The following is a 19,631-nucleotide window of genomic DNA, read 5'->3' on the forward strand; positions in this document are numbered from 1 at the left end:
CCTTTTGTAAATCCATGTTGACTTTGTCCGATCCTGTCACTGCTTTCCAAGTGTAATTGCCAGGTTTATCCTTCTCTCCTTGTTTGAACCAGGGTGTAACATTTGCAATCCTCCAGTCCTTTGGCGCCACCCCTGTAATCTAAGGAGGATTGGAAGATTGTGGTCAGCACCAATGCAATTTCTACCGTTACTCCCCACAGTAACCTCGGGTGCATCCCATCTGGACCGGGTGACATATTCACTTTAATTACCACCAGCCTGTCTGGTACCTCCTTTATCTATTTTTATCTCGCCCAGTATCCCAGCAATCTCCTCGTTTACCATAACTTTGACAAATCCTCTTCCTTGGTTAACGCTGATGCAACGTTCTCATTTCGTACCTCAGCCATGCCTTCTGCCTCCACCAGCAGTTCTCCATTTTGGCCCCTAAGAAGCCCAACGAGAGAGGATTCACTGATGAATCTATAATGGGAAATGAACCAGAGCGGATAAGAGAAGTGAGATTAGGTGAAAATCTAGGCAATATCGATTACAACATAAGGTTTAAGATAATGATGATTGAGAAAGACAATAGTTATAGATTGAATAAAGCTGATTTTGAGGAGCTGAAAATGGAACTGGGACAGAATATTGACAGACAGACAGAACAGCAGTGGGAAATATTCAAAAAGGTGATCAATACAGTTCAGGAGAAATATATTCAGTTAAAAACAAGAACAAACTAGCCAATAATGAAACACAATGAATAAAGAGATGAGGGCAATATTGAAACTAAAGAAAAAGGCACTGAGTACGTGACATATGGAGAGGATGACGAAAGGGACTAGGAAGAGGTTGGGAAAGAAGAGTTTAAAAAAAGAAAACAATTAGGAAGGCGAAGAGCAACTGAAACTAATTATTAAGGAATAAAATAAAATAAAAGGTAAAACAGGATAGGGACAGGGCCACTGAAGGAATGACAGCAAAATGGCAGAAATATTGGAGAATTACTTTGCCTCAGTTTTTATCAGGTAGACTAACAAGGTGGACTTGATATCTTTATTGATCTCTACTAAAGTGAAGACATTTTAAATAGAAAGGGGGAAAATAATTAATAACCTAGATACAGTTAGAGAATAAATGCGCGGGTCTGGCTGTATTGTATTCGCACATACTGAATGAAGCAAGGGAAGGGATAGCTGAGGCACCTTTTTATATATATATATAATCGTGAATGGGAAGAATAATTTCAATTTGCTGATGACACCAAATTCGAGATTATAGTTAATACTGAGGAGGACTGTGACAAAATACAATATAATAAACTTGTATGATGGGTGTGTAAATGGCAAATGAATTTCAATATAGAGAGGTGTGAGGTGGTGCACTTTGGTAGGAAGAATAAGGAGGCCACACTCCTTGGAAAGTAAGTGTCTAAATGGGGTAGAGGAGCAAAGGGATCCAGGGGACAGGTGCGCAAATCATTAAAAGCCATGAAAATGCAAATAAAGCACTGGAGTTCATTTTGAGAATAACAGAATTGAAAAGCAGAGCAGTTATGTTAAACGTGTATCGAACCTTGGTTAGACCAAACTTGCAGTACTGTGTACAGTTCTGGTCTCCATATTACGAAAGAACACCGAGGCACTGGAGAAGGTGCAAAAAAGATTAACAAGAATGATACCAGAACTGAGAGGTTGTAAGTATCCAGAATGACTGACCGTGCTGGGGCTCCTTTCTCTAGAATAGAGAAGGCTGAGTGGTGATGTAATAGAGATCTTGATGGGGTAGCTGCAGAGGAGATGTTCCCACTTGTGGGGAGTACACAATTAGGCGTCATAAAAATAAGATAGTCTAGCGATTCGTGTGCATCGCCACTAAATAATCGAGTTCGACGAACTATAAATAAGTTTATTTGCAGGAACAGGTTAAATACAACAGGTAAGGTAGCAGGTAAGATGGCTGACTGTAGGAGCACCGTGGTGTAGGCCTTTCCCCAGCGGGGACGCCACGAGGACTAACTAGAAGTTTCCGAGCTCTACTGCCAGCGGGTTCCGAGCTCTACTGCCAGCGGGTTCCGAGCTCTACTGCCAGCGGGTTCCGAGCTCTACTGCCAGCGGGTTCCGAGCTCTACTGCCAGCGGGTTCCGAGCTCTACTGCCAGCGGGTTCCGAGCTCTACTGCCAGCGGGTTCCGAGCTCTACTGCCAGCGGGTTCCGAGCTCTACTGCCAGCGGGTTCCGAGCTCTACTGCCAGCGGGTTCCGAGCTCTACTGCCAGCGGGTTCCGAGCTCTACTGCCAGCGGGTTCCGAGCTCTACTGCCAGCGGGTTCCGAGCTCTACTGCCAGCGGGTTCCGAGCTCTACTGCCAGCGGGTTCCGAGCTCTACTGCCAGCGGGTTCCGAGCTCTACTGCCAGCGGGTTCCGAGCTCTACTGCCAGCGGGTTCCGAGCTCTACTGCCAGCGGGTTCCGAGCTCTACTGCCAGCGGGTTCCGAGCTCTACTGCCAGCGGGTTCCGAGCTCTACTGCCAGCGGGTTCCGAGCTCTACTGCCAGCGGGTTCCGAGCTCTACTGCCAGCGGGTTCCGAGCTCTACTGCCAGCGGGTTCCGAGCTCTACTGCCAGCGGGTTCCGAGCTCTACTGCCAGCGGGTTCCGAGCTCTACTGCCAGCGGGTTCCGAGCTCTACTGCCAGCGGGTTCCGAGCTCTACTGCCAGCGGGTTCCGAGCTCTACTGCCAGCGGGTTCCGAGCTCTACTGCCAGCGGGTTCCGAGCTCTACTGCCAGCGGGTTCCGAGCTCTACTGCCAGCGGGTTCCGAGCTCTACTGCCAGCGGGTTCCGAGCTCTACTGCCAGCGGGTTCCGAGCTCTACTGCCAGCGGGTTCCGAGCTCTACTGCCAGCGGGTTCCGAGCTCTACTGCCAGCGGGTTCCGAGCTCTACTGCCAGCGGGTTCCGAGCTCTACTGCCAGCGGGTTCCGAGCTCTACTGCCAGCGGGTTCCGAGCTCTACTGCCAGCGGGTTCCGAGCTCTACTGCCAGCGGGTTCCGAGCTCTACTGCCAGCGGGTTCCGAGCTCTACTGCCAGCGGGTTCCGAGCTCTACTGCCAGCGGGTTCCGAGCTCTACTGCCAGCGGGTTCCGAGCTCTACTGCCAGCGGGTTCCGAGCTCTACTGCCAGCGGGTTCCGAGCTCTACTGCCAGCGGGTTCCGAGCTCTACTGCCAGCGGGTTCCGAGCTCTACTGCCAGCGGGTTCCGAGCTCTACCGCCAGCGGGTTCTGAGCTCTGACGTCATGACGCAGAGTACAGGAATGAAGCCTGAGTGCAGTAACAGATACATTTAAAGGTAAGTTAAAGGGAATTATGTATCTCAATGTAAGGGACAACCGGTGGTACCGCCACAATAGTCACTAATAAATTCAAAAATGAACTCGGGAGAAACCTCTTCACCCAGAGAGTGGTTAGAGTCCAGAAAGAGGCCCTTCGGCCCACCATGTCCGTGCCGGCCAGCAAGCCCTGTCTATTCTAATCCCATTTTCCAGCACTTCGTCCGTAGCCTTGTATGCTATGGCATTTCAAGTGCTCATCTAAATGCTTCTTGAATGTTGAGGGTTCCTGCCTCTACCACCCTTTTCAGGCAGTGAGTTCCAGATTCCAGCCACCTTCTGGGTGAAAATTTTTTTCCTCAAATCCCCTCTAAACCTCCTGCCCCTTACCTTGAAACTGTGCCCCCTGGTTATTGACCCCTCTACTAAGGGGGAAAAGTTCCTTTCTATCTACCCTATCAATGCCCCTCGTAATTTTGTACACCTCAATCGGGTCCCCCCTCAGCCTTCTCTGCTCAATGGAAAACGACCCCAGCCTGTCCAGTCTCTCTTCGTAGCTGAAGCGCTCCAGCCCAGGTACCATCCTGGTGAATCTCTTCTGCACCCTCTCCAATGCAACCACATCCTTCCTATAGCGTGGCGACCAGAACTGCACACAGTATAACAGCTGTGGCCTAACTAGCACTTTGTACAGCTCCATCATAACCTCACGGCTCTTGCCTTCATTAGCCGAGGCATAGAATATAAGTATCCCATGTGCCTTTTTAACCACCTTATCTACCTGTCCTCCTGCCTTCAGGGATCTATGTACATGCACACCAAGGTCCCACTGGTCCTCTGTCCTTCCGAGGGTCCTACCATTCATTGTGTATTCCCTTGCCTTGTTAGTCCTCCCAAAATGCATCACCTCACACTTTTCAGGGTTACATTCCATTTGCTACTATTCTGCCCATCTGACCAACCAGTCTATCGTCCTGTAGCCTGAGGCTTCCCTCCTCGCTATTTACCACTCCACCAATTTTTGTGTCACCTGCGACCTTACTGATCATAACTCCTACATTCATATCTAAATCATTAATGTACACTACAAACAGCAAAGGACCCAGCACCGATCCCTGCGGTACACCACTGGACACAGGCTTCCAGTCACAAAAACAATCTTCGACCATCACCCTCTGCCTCCTGCCGCTAAGACAAATTTGGATCCAATGTGCCAAATTGCCCTGGATCCCATGGGCTCTTACCTTCTTAACCAGTCTCCCATGCGGGACTTTGTCAAAAGCCTTACTGCAGTCCATGTAGACTACATCAACTGCACTACCCTCGTGCACACACCTAATCACCCCCTCAAAATTCAATCAAATTGGTTAGACATGATCTCCCCCTGACAAAGCCATGCTGACTATCCTTGATTAATCCTTGCCTCCAAGTGGAGGCTAATTCTGTCCGTCAGAATTTTTTCCAATAATTTCCCTACCTCTGATGTTAGGCTCACTGGCCTGTAATGCCCTGGTTTATCCCAATACCCTTCTTGAATAATGGTACTACGTTAGCTGTTCTCCAGTCCTCTGGCACCTCCCCTGTGGCTAGAGAGGTTCTGAAAATTTGTGTCAGAGCCCCTGCAATCTCCTCCCTTGCCTCACACAGCAGCCTGGGATACATCTCGTCTGGGCCTGGGGATTTATCCACTTCTAAGCCCGCTCAAACCTCCTCCCTCTGAATGCTAATTTGTTCAAGTACATCACAATCCCCCTGCCTGATTTCTATGCCTACATCGTCCTTCTTCATAGTGAACACAGATGCAAAATATTCATTTAAAAGCTCACCTACATCTTCCGGCTCTACACACAGATTACCACTTTGGTCCCTAATGGGCCCTACTCTTCCCCTGGTTATCCTCTTGCCCTTAATATAATTATAAAACACCGTGGGATTTTCCTTTTATTTTGCCTGCCAGTGTTTTTTCATGCCCTCACTTCGCTCTCATTTCTTTTTTTAAGTACCCCCCTGCACTTTCTGTACTCCTAGGGCTTCCACTGTTTTTCGTCTTTTGTATCTGCCAAATGCCTCCCTTTTTTTCCAAATCCATTCTTGTATATCCCTTGACATCCAGGGTTCCCTGGGCTTGTTGGTCCCACCCTTGACCTTTACGGGAACATGTTGCTGTTGTACTCTCTCTCTTTCCTTTCTGAATGACTCCCACTACTCTGATGTGGATTTTCCTAGAAGTAGCTGATCCCAGTCCACTTTGGCCAGATCCTGCCTTATCATATTAAAATCGGCCTTCCCCCAGTTTAGAGCTTGCTAGCACGTGAAGTAGTTGAGGTGAATAGCCGAGTGCCTTTAAGTGGAAGCTAGATAAGTACATGAGGGAGAAAGGAATAGAAGGACATGATGATAGGATGAGGTGAAGTAAGGTGGGTGGAGGCTCATGTGGAACATAAACCCCATAAAGGGGAATTGAATACAAAAGTAGGGAGGTTGTGTTTCAGTTATACAGGGCATTGGTGAGACCACATCTGGAGTACTAAGTACAATATTGGTCTCCTTATTTAAGGAAGGATGTAAATGCGTTGGAAGCAGTTCAGAGAAGGTTTACTAGACTACTGCCTGGAATGGGGGGGGTTGTCTTATGAGGAAAGGTTGGACAGGCTAGGCTTGTATCTGCTGGAGTTTAGAAGAATAAGAGGTGACTTGATTGAAGCATACAAGATCCTGAGTGATCTGGACAGGGTGGATGTGGACAGGATGTTTCCTCTTGTGGGAGAATCTAGAACTAGGGGTCACTGTTTAAAAATAAGGGGTCGCCCATTTAAGACAGAGATGAGGAGAAATATTCTCTGAGGGCCGTGAGTATTTGGAACTCTCTTCCTCAGAGGGCGGTGGAAGCAGAATCTTTGAATATTTTTAAGGCAGAGCTAGATAGATTCTTGTTAAGCAAGGGGGTGAAAAGTTATCGGGGGTAGGTGGGAATATGGAGTAATCAGATCAGCCATGATCTTATTGAATGGTGGAGCAGGCTCGAAGGGCTGAGTGGCCTACTCCTGCTCCTAATTCATATGTTCGTATAAACACCAGCATGGACCTGTTGGGCCGAATAGCCTGTTTCTGTGCTGTAAGTACTATGTAATTCTGTGGTGAATTCTGAAAAGACACAGTACAGCACTCAACAATCTTCAGCAATGGGCTGGGTGTCAGAGGGTCAAAAGTCCGACCTTTCAACCCTACAGATCTGAAGGTCTTGTGTAAAATGAATTGGGAAATTCAAGCACAGTCCTTGGTGAGAGGTCAGATTTGTACCACACTAGGTCTTAAATCGGCAGACTGGCTGTTACGTGCTGAACAGCCTTCAGAAGCCTGGTTTGTCTCTCTCTCTCTCTCATTTCAATCCACCTACAACCTTAACCCTCTCCCTCCTGCTTGGTCTGTGTGTCTGTCTGTAATTTGTGTGTTTCTGTGTCTCTGAATGTTTGTGTAAGAGTGTCGGTTTTTTTTGTGTGTGTGTGTATTTGTGCCTGAATGTCTATATTTGTGTCTGTGTAGGTATAGACACAACACTCTTGCCTAATAATAATCTAACAATCTTAATTTTGAACTATTCAAATGACCCCCAGCCTCAACAGCTTTTTGGGGTAACAGTTCAAGATTTCCACCAGGCTTTGTGTGAAGACGTGCTTCCTGACATCACCCCCTGAATTGACTATTAATGTAAAGGTTCTGCCCTCTTGTTCTGGACTCCCCCACAAGTGGGAATAGTTTCATTCTAAAATTTTGATTGACTGAATTACGTTTTTTGACGATGTAACAGAGGGTGGATGAGGGCAGTTCAGTTGATGCTGTGTATATGGACTTTAAAAAGTCCTTTGATGAAGTACCATGTAAAAGGCTTGTTAGCAAAACTGAAGCCCGTGGGATAAAAGGGGCAGTAGCAGCAGGGATAGTAAACAGAGATGTGGTGAATGGCTGTTTTTCGGACTGGAGGGAGGTATACAGTGGTGTCCCGCAGGGTTCAGTACTGGGACAACTGCTGTCTTTGATATACATTAATGACTTGGACTTGGGGGTGCAGGGCACAATGTTGACATTTCCAGCTGACTCTCAACTTGGAAGTGTAGAACACAGTGAGGAAGATAGTAATAGACATCAGGAAGACATAGACAGGCTGGTGGATTGGGTGAACACGTGGCTGATGAAATTCAACGCAGAAAGTCTGAGGTTATACAGTTTGGTAGGAGGAATGAGGAGAGACAATCCAAGCTAAATGGTACAAATTTAAAGGGGGTGCAAGAACAGAGAGACCTGGGGGTTTTTGTGCACAAATCTTTGGGGGCAGGACAGGTTAACAAAGCAGATAATAAAGCCTATGGGATCCTGGGCTTTATAATTAGAGGCGTAGAGTACAACAGTCAGGAAGTTATGCTGAACCTATATAAAACACTAGTTTGGCCTCAGCTGGAGTATTGTGTCCAATTCTGGGCTCCACACTTTAGGAAGGGTGTGAAGGCTGTGGAGAGGGTACAGAAGAGATTTACTAGAATGGTTCCAGGGTTGAAGGATTACAGTTACAGGGACAGACTGAAGAAGCTGAGGTTGTCCTCCTTCAAGCAGAGAAGGTGAAGAGGAGATTTGATAGAGGTGTTTAATATCATGAAGGGTTCAGATGGAGTAAATACAGAGAAACTGTTTCCAATCACTGAAGGGTCGATAACGACAGGGCACAGATTTAAGGTGATTGGCAAAAGAACCAGAGGCAACATGAGGAAAAACTTGTTTATGCAACGAGTGGTTAGGATTTGGAATGCACTGCCTGATGGGGTGCTGGATACAGATTCAATAGTAGCTTTCAAAAGGCAATTGGATAAATATTTGGAGAAAAATTGCAGGGATATGGGAAAGAGCGGGGGAGTGGGACTGACTGGATTGCTCTTCGAAAGAGCTGGCACAGAATTGATGGGCCGAATGGCCTCCTTGTGTTCTGTACTATTCTTTGATTCTATGATCTTAATCACCTCAATTATATCACCAGTTAATCCTTTATATGTCAGGGAATACTTATCTAGTCTCTGCAACCTGTCCTCATAATTGAGCCCTTTTAGCTCCGGTGTCATTCTGGTGAATGTGCGCTGCACCCACTCCAAGGCCAATATATCCTTCCTGAGATGCGGTGCCCAGAACTGAATGCAGTTCTCCAGGTGGGGTCTAACCAGAGCTCTCTACAGCTGAAGCACCTCTTCATCCCCTTTGTATTGCAGCCCTCACCTAGATAAAGGCCAACTTTCCATTTGCCTTTTTGATTCGTTTTTATACCTATCCACTAGCTTTCAGTGATTCCTGTTGTTGGACACCTAAATCTCACTGCTCCTCTACCGTTGCTAATTTCTCACCATTTAGAGACATGTGTATGTATCTGCGAGTGTGTGCCTATCTGTCAGTTGATCTGTGTGGCTGTTTATACGTCTGTGTATTTAAGTGTGAGTCTGTGGGTGGGTGTGTGTGTCTCTATTTTTGTATATATGTATATATGTGTGTGTCTGGGTTTAATGCCTGTGCGTGTGTGTGAATCTGTGTTCCCCTGTCCCCTTGTTCCTTTCCTTTCTAAATATTGTTCAGTACCAATGTGTCTGGACCATTCACTGCCCCAGAAAGCGCTGAATTTTCTGTTTAAATTGGTGCATTCTGATTAATTTGATTCTGGTATTTAACAGCAGCAAATAACTCCTGTAAACCCTCAGCAACTGAATCTCTATTTGGATTAATCACCAGTCCCGACGACTGCTCCAACTCACCCTACGTATCTGTCTGCCCCACTATCCTTCCGCGGTGGGTTTGGATGTTGCAGACCGACAGCGAAAGATCCAGTGATGGATTCCCACCAGCCCGAGCTCTCCACGTTCTCACTGAATGAAACCTTCCTTCACGGGAAGCAGGCTCTGTTTGATTGTTTAGGTCCCGTAACCCCTGACCCTGTATTACTGCTGTCAGAATAATGGGCTGTACTCAGAAATAAAACTTACTGCATTGATCACAGCTTCACATCCGTGTCTTGTTTGTCCCAGCACAAGCTGTTTGCTGGTGGAATGAGGCTAGGAGAAGATTTGGGAATCGCAGGAAATGGGAAGAGGATACCGCTTCAGGGAATCTCTGCAAGTGCCGAATAACACATTCCGAAAGGTACTGAGGTAAGACAGGTGTTCCAGAGTGTCAGCACTCTGTCCGTTCAGGGTTCAGGATATCTCATTTTAACAGGTTTCTTCAGGCACATTGAAAATAGACAGTTTGATGGGACAGGGTGGAGGGAGATTTACTCTCGATCTAACCCGTGCTTCCTCTATCATGTTTTTTCTCTCTTTTGCGATCTGCCTCATTATATCTCTCTCTGCTCCTCCTCTCTCTGCCTCTGTTTCTTTCTCTCTCAATGGCGTTATCTCTCCCTGCCTCATTTTCTCTCTGTCATTCACCTTTGCTCTGTCTCTCTCTCTCATTTCTCTCTGCTTCGTAGTCTCTTACTCTCTGCTTTTCTCTTTGCCTCACTTCACTCAGTCCCTCTCTCTACGCTTGTATTACCCCTCTCTCTTCCCTTTGCCTCATTCTCTCTCTCTCGCCATCTCTGCCACTATCTTGTATTTTCCTCCTCTCTATCTCTGCATCATTCTCTGTCTCCCAATTCCTCTTTTTGCTTTAAGTGTCTCTGTATATCTCACTTATTTTGCTGTCAGTTTCCACTCACCTTTCTGACTCTCTATCTCTCTTCTCACTCTCCCTCTCTTTCTCCCTCTGTGTCTGTTTCCTCTCTCTGCCCCTGTGTCTCTCTCTCTCCCAGTTTCTCCCTTTCTCTTTATCTGTGTCAAGATTCATTGTGTAACAGGACTGTCCGAACAGAAACTCTTTCGCACTGTGTCCAGCCTGTGCTCTGGACACATTGCAAGAGCTGATCAGAGCTTCTGCACCCCTAGTTTTAAAATGAGCTGTCCAGGATGTGCCAGGCTGCACCAGGGGCTTGGAGTCCTGCAAGATTTTGCTGTTGATCTTGAGGGAAGCTTGCTTTTTGTTCTAACCTCATTTCATTGCCCAGTTACATATCCGCCTACCTTTGTGTAAATTTCTCCGATGTTCTCTCTGTAAATCTACTGGGCCTTGTTTTTCCTTATTTTTGACAGCCTGTTTCTTTCATTGAATCTGTTTGATCATTTTATAAATTTTTCTGCAATGTTTGAATAATTGTCAAACGATATCTGCTGAGCGTATTTCCATATAGGGCTCGGAAGCCTGCTGGAGCAGGGTTGGCAGTCACGTTAAAATAATGCTAAAAAGGCAAAGAGCTATTATGAAATTAAATTATCAAGGAATATAAAAAGAAAAAGTGAAGTATTGTACAGATACATGAAGAACAAAACATAAAAAAGGATAGGGACAGGGCCACTGAAGGACGGACACGATAAACTCACAGGTAATGACAGTGAACTGGCAGCAATATTGGCGAATTAATTTGCCTCAGTTTTTACCAGGTAGACTAACAAGTTGGACATGACATTGGAAGAAGAGATCAAAAAAGATATGAAGTCATTTAAAATAGAAAAGGCGAAAATTATTGATGAACTAGCAAAAGAAGCAAGGGGGGAGAGAGAGCAGAGGCACCATATATAAGCAGGAGTAGGCCATTTGGCCCCTCGAGCCTGCTCCGCCATTCAATGAGATCATGGCTGATCATCAAATTCAGTACCCTGTACCTGCCTTCTCCTCATATCCCTTGATCCCTTTAGCCTTAAGAAATATATCTAACTCCTTCTTGAATATATTTAATGAAATGGCCTCCACTGCCTTCTGTGGTAGAGAATTCCACAGGTTCACCACTCTCTGGGTGAAGAAATTCCTCCTCATCTCTGTCCTAAATCGCTTACCCTTTATCCTTAGACTGTGACCCCTGGATCTGGACTCCCCAGCCATCGGGAACATCCTTCCTGCATCTAGTCTGTCTAGCCCTGTTAGAATTATAGAAAACATACTTGGGAATAGTTAGTATTAATTCCAAATTTACAGGTGACAGCAAATTCGGGTGTATAGTTAATAATGACGAGCACTGTGACAAAATAGAAGTTGTTAATAAACTGGCAGGTTGGTGTGTAAATGGCGAATCAATTTCAGTATAGGTAATTGAAGTGGTGGATTTTGATAGGAGGAATAAGGAGGCCACGAACTCCTTGGAAAGTAAGTGTCTAAATGCGGCAGAGGAGCAAAGAGCTCTAGGGGGACAGATGCACAAATCATTAAAAGCAGGTTAACAAGGCCATGAAAATGCAAACAAAGCACTTGGGGTTCATTTCTCGAGTAAGAGAATTGAAAAGCAGAGCAGTTATGTTAAACGTATATAGAACCTTGGTTAGACCACACGTGGAGCACTGTGTACAGTTCTGGTCTCCATATTACGAAAAGGGCATCGAGCACTGGAGAAGGTGCAAAAACGATTACAAGGATGATACCAGAACTGAGAGGTTCGAAGTATCCAGAATGACTGAACATGCTGGGGCTCTTTTCTCTAGAAAAGAGAAGGCTGCGGGATGATCTAATAGAGATCTGTATAATTATGAAGGGGTTTGATAGGGTAGATGGCGAAGATGTTACCATGTGTGGCGAGTCCAAAACTAGAGGTGATAAATATAAGATAGTCACTAATAAATCCAATAAGGAACTCAGGAGCAACCTCTTTACCCAGAGAGTGGTTAGAATGTAAAGCTCGCTAGCACATGGAAAAGTTAAGGTGAATGCCAAAGTGTCTTTAAGGGGAAGCTAGATAAGAATATAAGGGAGAAAGGAATAGAAGGATATGATGGTAGTGTGAGGTGAAGTAAGGTGGGTGGAGGCTCGTGTGGAGCATAAAAGCCGGTATGGACCTGTTGGGCTGAGTGGCCTGTTTCTGTGCTGTAAATACTATGTAATTCTATGGTGAATTCTGAATAGACACGGTGCAACACTCGAAACAATCTTCAACAGTGGGCTGGGTGTCACAGAGGGTCATAACTCTGACCTTTCACCCCTACCGATCTGAAGGTCTTGTGTAAAACAAATATGGGGAGTTCAAACACAATCCTTGGTGAGAGGTCAGATTTGTAACAAACTAGGTCCAAATCGGCAGACTGCCTGTTCCGTGCCGAGCAAGTGCCTTCAAAAGCCTCTTAAACCCTTTCTCTCCGTCACTGATTTCAATCCACCTACAACCTTAACCCGTGTGTGTGTGTGTTTCAGCATGTCTCTGTGTGTGTGTATGTGTCTGTTATATACAGACACACAAAACCCTGCCTAACAGAAATCAATCAAACTGAGTCTTGAATTTTTCAATTGAGCTCCAGCCTCAACAGCTTTTTGGGAAGAGAATTCCCGATTTCTACTACCCTTTGTGTGAGGAAGTGCTTCCTGACATCACACCTGATCAGCCTAGCTTTAATTTTAAGCTTTTGCCCCTTGTTCTCGACTCCCACCAGATGAAATAGTATTTCTTGATCATCTTAAACACCTCAATGATATCACCTTTAATTTTCTATATTCAAGGAAGTAAAAGACTAGTCTATGCCACCTGTCCTCATCATTTAACCCTTTTAGCCTGGGTATCATAGTGGTGAATCTGCACTGAACTCCTGCCAAAGCTAATACATCATTCTTGAGGTGCGAGGTCCAGAATGCAATGGGCTCTTCCCTTGCATGTTTTTGAATATTCGGATGTAATTCATCCAGTCCTGAGGATTTAACATCTCTTAAGTTTTACTAGTTTATAAATTCAGGAACAGAAATGGTATGCAGTGGGATGGGGGACAGAGTAACAGTGGCAATGCAGAGGGAGCTCAGTATTGTACCTGCCCTAGGAATGCTCGATGCTCCAGGGTGGATAAAGGGGAACCAGTAGATGTGGTGTATTTGGATTTCCAGAAGGCATTCGATAAGGTGCCGCATAAAAAGTTACTGCACAAGATAAGAGCTCATGGTGTTGGGGGTAATATATTAGATTTGGCAGAGGATTGGCTAATGAACAGAAAAGAGAGTCAAAATAAATGGGTCATTTTCAGGTTGGCAAACTGCAACTCGTGGGATGCCACAGGGATCAGTTCTGGGGCCTCTATTATTTACAATCTATATTAATGACTTGGATGAAGGGACCGAGTGTACTGTTGCCAAATTTGCTGACAAGACAAATATAAGTGGGAAAGCAAGTTGTGAGGAGGACACACAGAGTCTGCAAAGGGATATAGATAGGTTAAGTGAGTGCGCAAAAATTTGGCAGATGGAGTATAATGTGGGAAAATGTGAGGTTATTCACTTTGGTAGGAAGAGTAAGAAAGTGAAATATTATTTAACTGGAGAAAGACTATAGAATGCTGCGGTACAGAGGGATCTGGGAGTCCTCGTACATGAAACACAAAAAGTTAGCATGTAGGTACAGCAAGTAATTAGGAAGGCAAATGGAATATTGGCCTTTATTGCAGGGGGATGGAGTATAAAAGTAGGGAAGTCTTGCTACAACTGTACAGGGCGTTGGTGAGACCACACCTGGAGTACTGCGAACAGTTTGGGTCACCTTATTTAAGGAAGGATATACTTGCCTTGGAGGCAGTTCAGAGACGGTTCAGGAGGTTGATTCTGAAGATGAAGGGGTTGTCTTAATGAAGAAAGGTTGAGCAGATTGGGCCTATACTCATTGGAGTTTAGAAGAATGAGAGGTGAACTTATTGAAAGATAAGATTCTGAGGGGGCTTGACAGGGTAGATGCAGGGAGGATGTTTCCTCTCGTGGGGAATCTAGAAATAGGGGGCATAGTTTCAGAATAAGGAGTTGCCCATTTAAAACGGAGATGAGGAGGAATTTCTTCTCTGAGGGTCGTGAATCTTTGGCATTCTCTACCCCAGAGAGCTGAGGAGACTGAGTCATTGAATATATTCAAGGTGGAGAGAGACAGATTTTTGAAAAACGGGAATCAAGGGTTATGGGGAAACGGCAGGTAAGTGGAGTTGAGGCCAAGATCAGATCAGCCATGATCTTGTTGAATGGCGGAGCAGGCTCGAGGGGCCGAATGGCCAACTCCTGCTCCTATTTCTTATGTTCATATGCTGATATAAAGTGGAAGTAGGGACATAGGAACAGGAGAAGGCATTCAGCTCCTCGAGCCTGTTCCCCCATTCATGGCAGTTCTGTATCTTAACTGCATCCACCTGCCTTGGCTCAGTATCCTTCTATACCCTTGCCTGGCAAAGATCTACCAATCTCAGAAATATAATTAAGAATTGTGCTTGTATTTGCTTTTTGTTTGAGAGAATTCCACACTTCTACCACCCTAACTTCCTAACTTCTCCTGAATGGCCTGGCTTTGATTTTAAGACTATGTCCCCTTGTCCTAGACTCCTCCACCAGTGGAAATAGTTTCTCTCTATCTACCTTAACAATTCCTTTCAACATCCTAAAAACCTGCATCAAATTAAATCACCCCTTAACCTTCTATATTCTAGGGAATATGTAATCTCCCATAATGTTACCCTTGGTACCCTGGTAACATTCTGGTGAATCTGTGCTGCACTCTCTCCAAGGCCAGTATATCCGTCCTGAGGTGCGGGGCCCAGAACTGAATGCAATTCTCCAGATGGGGTCTTTCCAGAACTCTCTACAGCTGAAGCACCAACATTCCATTAGCCTCTTTAATTATTATTGTACCCGTCCACTAGCTTTTACTGATTTAAATACTTGGACCCCTAAATCTCACTGCTCATCCACAGCTCCTAGCTTCTCGCCAGTTAGAGAGGTGTATGTGTCTGTGTGTGTGTCAATCTGTGTGGCTGTGTATGCGTTTGTCTGTATATATTGTGATCTATGTATGTGTACATGCTTGTGTATGTGCTTCTGTGGGCATGTCTCTGCAGGAGTGTGTGTCTGCATGTCTGTGGTTATGTGTGTCTATGTACATGTGGGTCTACGTTTATGTGTCTGTGAGGTTGTCTGATCCACCATTCTTTTGCTCTGTTTCTTTCTAAATACGGTTCCGTACCAATGTGTCTGGGCCATTCACCTCCACAGAAAGTGCTGAATTTTCTGTTTCAATTGGTGCATTCTCATTAATTTGATTCTGGTATTTAACAGCAGCAAACAACTCCTGCAAACCCACAGCAACTGAATCTCTATTTGGAATAGTTCACCAGTCACGGCGACTGCTCCAGAGCAACATAGGAACAGGAGTAGGCAATTGAGCCCCGCGAGCCTGTTCCGCCATTCAATGAGATCATGGCTGATCTGCACATCGGCCCATATCCTTTAAAACCTTTAGTTAAGAAAAAGCTATCAATCTCCGATTTGAAATTAACAATTGATCTAGCATCAATTGCCATTTGCGGATGAGAGTTCCAAACTTCTACCACACATTCTGTGTAAAAGTGTTTCCTAATTTCACTCCTGAGATGGTGGTTGAAAACACCGAAGATAAGTGGCTCGGTGCAGAGGCTGAGAAAGGAAAGAAGTGAAGATATCTCCTTGAGAAAATTGTTTAGAATTCTTGGTCGGGCAGTAGATAAAGAACATTTTAAATGAGAGGTGATTTTAAATGACAGATGACATTCAATGCAGAAAAGTGTGAGGTTATAGAGTTAGATAGGAGGAATGAGGAGGGACAATCCAAGCTAAATGTACAAATTTAAAGGGGGTGCAAGAACAGAGAGACCTGGGGGTGTTTGTGCACAAATCTTTGGGGGCAGGACAGGTTAACGAAGCAGATAATAAAGCCTATGGGATCCTGGGCTTTATAAATAGAGGCGTAGAGTACAACAGTCAGGAAGTTATGCTGAACCTATATAAAACACTAGTTTGGCCTCAGCTGGAGTATTGTGTCCAATTCTGGGCACCACATTTTAGGAAGGGTGTTTAAAATCATGGAGGGTTCAGATAGAGTAAATACAGAGAAACTGTTTCCAATCACTGAAGGATCGATAACGAGAGGGCACAGATTTAAGGTGATTGGCAAAAGAACCAGAGGCGACATGAGGAAAAACTTGTTTGTGCAACGAGTGGTTTGGATTTGGAATGCCCTGCCTGATAGGGTGCTGGATACAGAGTCAATAGTAGTTTTCAAAAGGCAATTGGATAAATACTTGGCAAAAAAATTGCAGGGACTTGGGGAAAGAATGGGGGAGTGGGACTAACTGGATTGCTCTTCGAAAGAGCTGGCAGAGAACTGATGGGCCGAATGGCGTCCTCGTGCTGTATTATTCTTTGATTCTATGATCTTAAACACCTCAATTATATCACAAGTTAATCCTTTATATAACGGGAATACTTATCTAGTCTCTGCAGCCTGTCCTCATAATTGAGCCCTTTTAGCTCCGGTGTCATTCTGGTGAATGTGTGCTGCACCCACTCCAAGGCCAATATATCATTCCTCAGATGCGATGCCCAGAACTGAATGCAGTTCTCCAGGTGTGGTCTAACCAGAGCTCTGTACAGCTGAAGGATCACTTCATCCCCTTCGTATTCCAGCCCTGTTGAGGTAAAGGCTTATATTCCTTTACTCGACATTTACAGAACTGTGCGGGGTGTCTGTGTGTCTGTGAGTATGTGTTGTGATATATGTATGTTTTTGTGTTTGAGGATATGTCTCTATGTGTGTGTTTGTGTGTACGCGTGTGTCTGTCAGTATCTGCTTGTTTTAGGTTCTAACCCCTGCTGCACCTCTGCCTCCACGCCTCATCCAGCCCCATTCCTGAACTGATTTTATTACATTTAATCGTCCAGTGACACATCGACCCGCTTACGTATACATTCCCTCCGATGTGATCCTCTCTGTAAATCTACTGGGCCTTGTGTTTAATTATTTTAACAACCTGTTTCTTTAGTTGAATCGGTTTGGTCATCTTGTAAATTTACCTGAAATGTTTTGAATAATTGTCAAGCGATTCCTGCTGATCTGCTGAGCGTATTTCCATATAGGACGCAGATGCCTCATGAGCGCAGGTATCCAAACCAGGCTGAAATAACACTGAAAATGTTATTGTACAGACCACCTAACCGGGGAAGGGAATTGGAAGGAAAATATGTAAGGAAATCTATGAAATGAGTAAAATACATTTAATAATCATGGGCGATTTCAACTACAGCAAATAATCTGGCAATAGGTAGGGAAAGGGTAAAAGGGAATGGAGTATTTACTATGTGTTCAGGACTGCGTTCTTACCCAGTACGTAAGAAGCCCAACAAGAGAGGAATCACTGACTGATCTATAATGGGAAATGAACCAGAGCAGATAAGAGAAGTGAGCTTAGGTGAAAACCTGGACTGTGTCGATCACAACATAATAGAGTTCGGGAGGAATATATTCCACGAAAAAGGAAGAACAAACTAGCTAATAATGAAATATCTTGGATGGATAACGAGATAAAGGCAAAGTTGAAACTAAAGAAAAAGGCAGACACTGAGTACAAAGGAGAGGATGACAAAAGGTAATAGGAAGAGGTTGGAAAAAAATTTAAACAAAAAAACAATTAGACAGGAGAAAAGGAACTAAAAAATTAAATGATCAATGAATATAAAATGAAATAGTAAAGCATTCTACAGATACATAAAATAACAAAAGGTAAAACAGGATAGGGACAGGGCGAGTAAAGGGTGCACAAGATAAACTCACAGGTAATGACAGCGAAATGGCAGAAATATTGGAGAATTACTTTGCCTCAGTTTTTACCAGGTAGACTAACAAGGTGGACATGAGATCTTTTTTGATCTCTTCTAATGGCAAGACATTTAAAATGGAAAGGGGGAAATAATTGATAAAACTAGTAATCGCCGGGTCTAGATGTATTACATTCGCACAGACTAAAAGAAGCAACGGAAGAGATAGCAGAGACACTATTACATCTCCTCGTCAATCGTCAGTATAATTTCAAAATTGGCAGACGACACCAAGTTTGGGATTATAGTTAATCTATATGTATAAACCTCTCTGTCTCTCTCTCTGTCTCTCTGTCAGTTCAGTTCAGTTCAGTTCAAATGCTTTATTGGCATGAAAGTTTACAGAGAACCATATTGCCAAAGCTTACATAGCAAAAAGGTACAGTTTTCCAACATTCTGTAGGTGTCAATCGATTTGACATTTGTTGGGTATATACAATATTACTTTTAAACAATATTAATTTTAAACAGTCTTTCTACTTCATTTGGTACGTTCAATATTAATTTTAAACAGTCTTACTTTTAAACAGTCCTCAGGTTGTGACATGTTGTTACATATTTAGCCCCAAGGTATGGTCTGTCTCCTTCTCCTAGGACTAATCTCAATTTTGACAGATCATCCAATTCCTTGAAATCTGGGGTTGTTTGGCTTAGCTTGTTGAATAATATGTTTCTTGATGTGTTGAATTTTTCGCATTTTAGGAGGAAATGCATTTCTGTTTCAACCTCGCCAGCCAGACATTGATCGCATATTCTATTCTCTCTAGGCTGCCAGGATTTCTTGTATCTGCCTTTTTCAATTTCCAGTTGGTGGTCGCTTAGTCTGTACCTGGTGAGGGTCTGTCTCTGTTTTGTGTCTCTGATGGTCGTGAGGTAGTCTGCCAGTTTATATTCTCTTTTTAGGGCCCGGTAACATTCTAATCTGCTTTGGCTTTCGGTTATTTTGTTCCAATGTTCCAGGTAGGTTTCTTTGCATTTTTTAATGATTTGGTTCACTCGGATTGGTGTTTGGACGGCTGTGTTGGTCTGGGGCTGGTCAGGGTCCGGCTGAGTACTTAGTTTCAGTAGCAGCTGACTCAGGGGACTCTTTTCTGGGTTTAGCTCTTGGGTCTGAAAGGCTTTGAAATGAAGGGTGTCTGGGGAGCTAGATTTGAGGTGATTTAGGAAGTTTAGTGCTCGTTTTTGGATGTTTATTATCAGTGGGTATCTGCCTAGTTCGGCTCTGCATGCATTTGTTGGCGTTTTTCTTTGGGTGCGAAGGATGCTTCGGCAGAATTCTGCATGTAGGGCTTCTATTGTGTGTTTTTCCCATTTAGTGTAGCTTTGGTGATTTAGCGGGCCCCATACTTCACTACCGTATAGTGCAATGGGCAGGATTATGCTGTCAAAAATTTTGAGCCAGATTTTGATTGGATTTGGATGTTGTAGAATTTTCTTTTTATTGCATATAGGGCTCTTCGGGCTTTTCTTTTAGTGCATTCACTGCTATGCTGAAGCTCCCTGATGCTGTAATAGTTAGACCAAGGTAGGTGTAGCTCATAGTGTGTCCTATAGTGGTATCACTGAGGGTAAACTGGTATTTGTTTTCTGACATCTGGGTCTTTCTGAAAAATCATGATGTTGGTTTTCTTTAGATTTACTGT

At 44.4% G+C, this 19,631-nt stretch overlaps 1 long non-coding RNA gene across 2 annotated transcripts in view; it reads left to right on the forward strand.

Annotated features, from left to right (window-relative positions):
- The window catches only part of LOC147095339 (uncharacterized), a 176,880-nt gene that overhangs the window by 14,983 nt on the left and 142,266 nt on the right, over positions 1-19,631 (forward strand). Inside the window, exon 2 of one of the 2 annotated variants that reach the window (XR_015074786.1) lies at positions 9,329-9,479. This is a non-coding gene — a long non-coding RNA (uncharacterized LOC147095339). The remainder of the gene's footprint in view (positions 1-9,328; positions 9,480-19,631) is intronic. The other variant, XR_015074785.1, reaches the window with a different exon arrangement.

The sequence above is a fragment of the Somniosus microcephalus genome, unplaced genomic scaffold, assembly GCF_052327205.1.
Source record: "Somniosus microcephalus isolate GS21.2 unplaced genomic scaffold, FLI_Smic_1.0 unresolved_chr1, whole genome shotgun sequence".
In the NCBI taxonomy this organism is placed as follows: domain Eukaryota; kingdom Metazoa; phylum Chordata; class Chondrichthyes; order Squaliformes; family Somniosidae; genus Somniosus; species Somniosus microcephalus.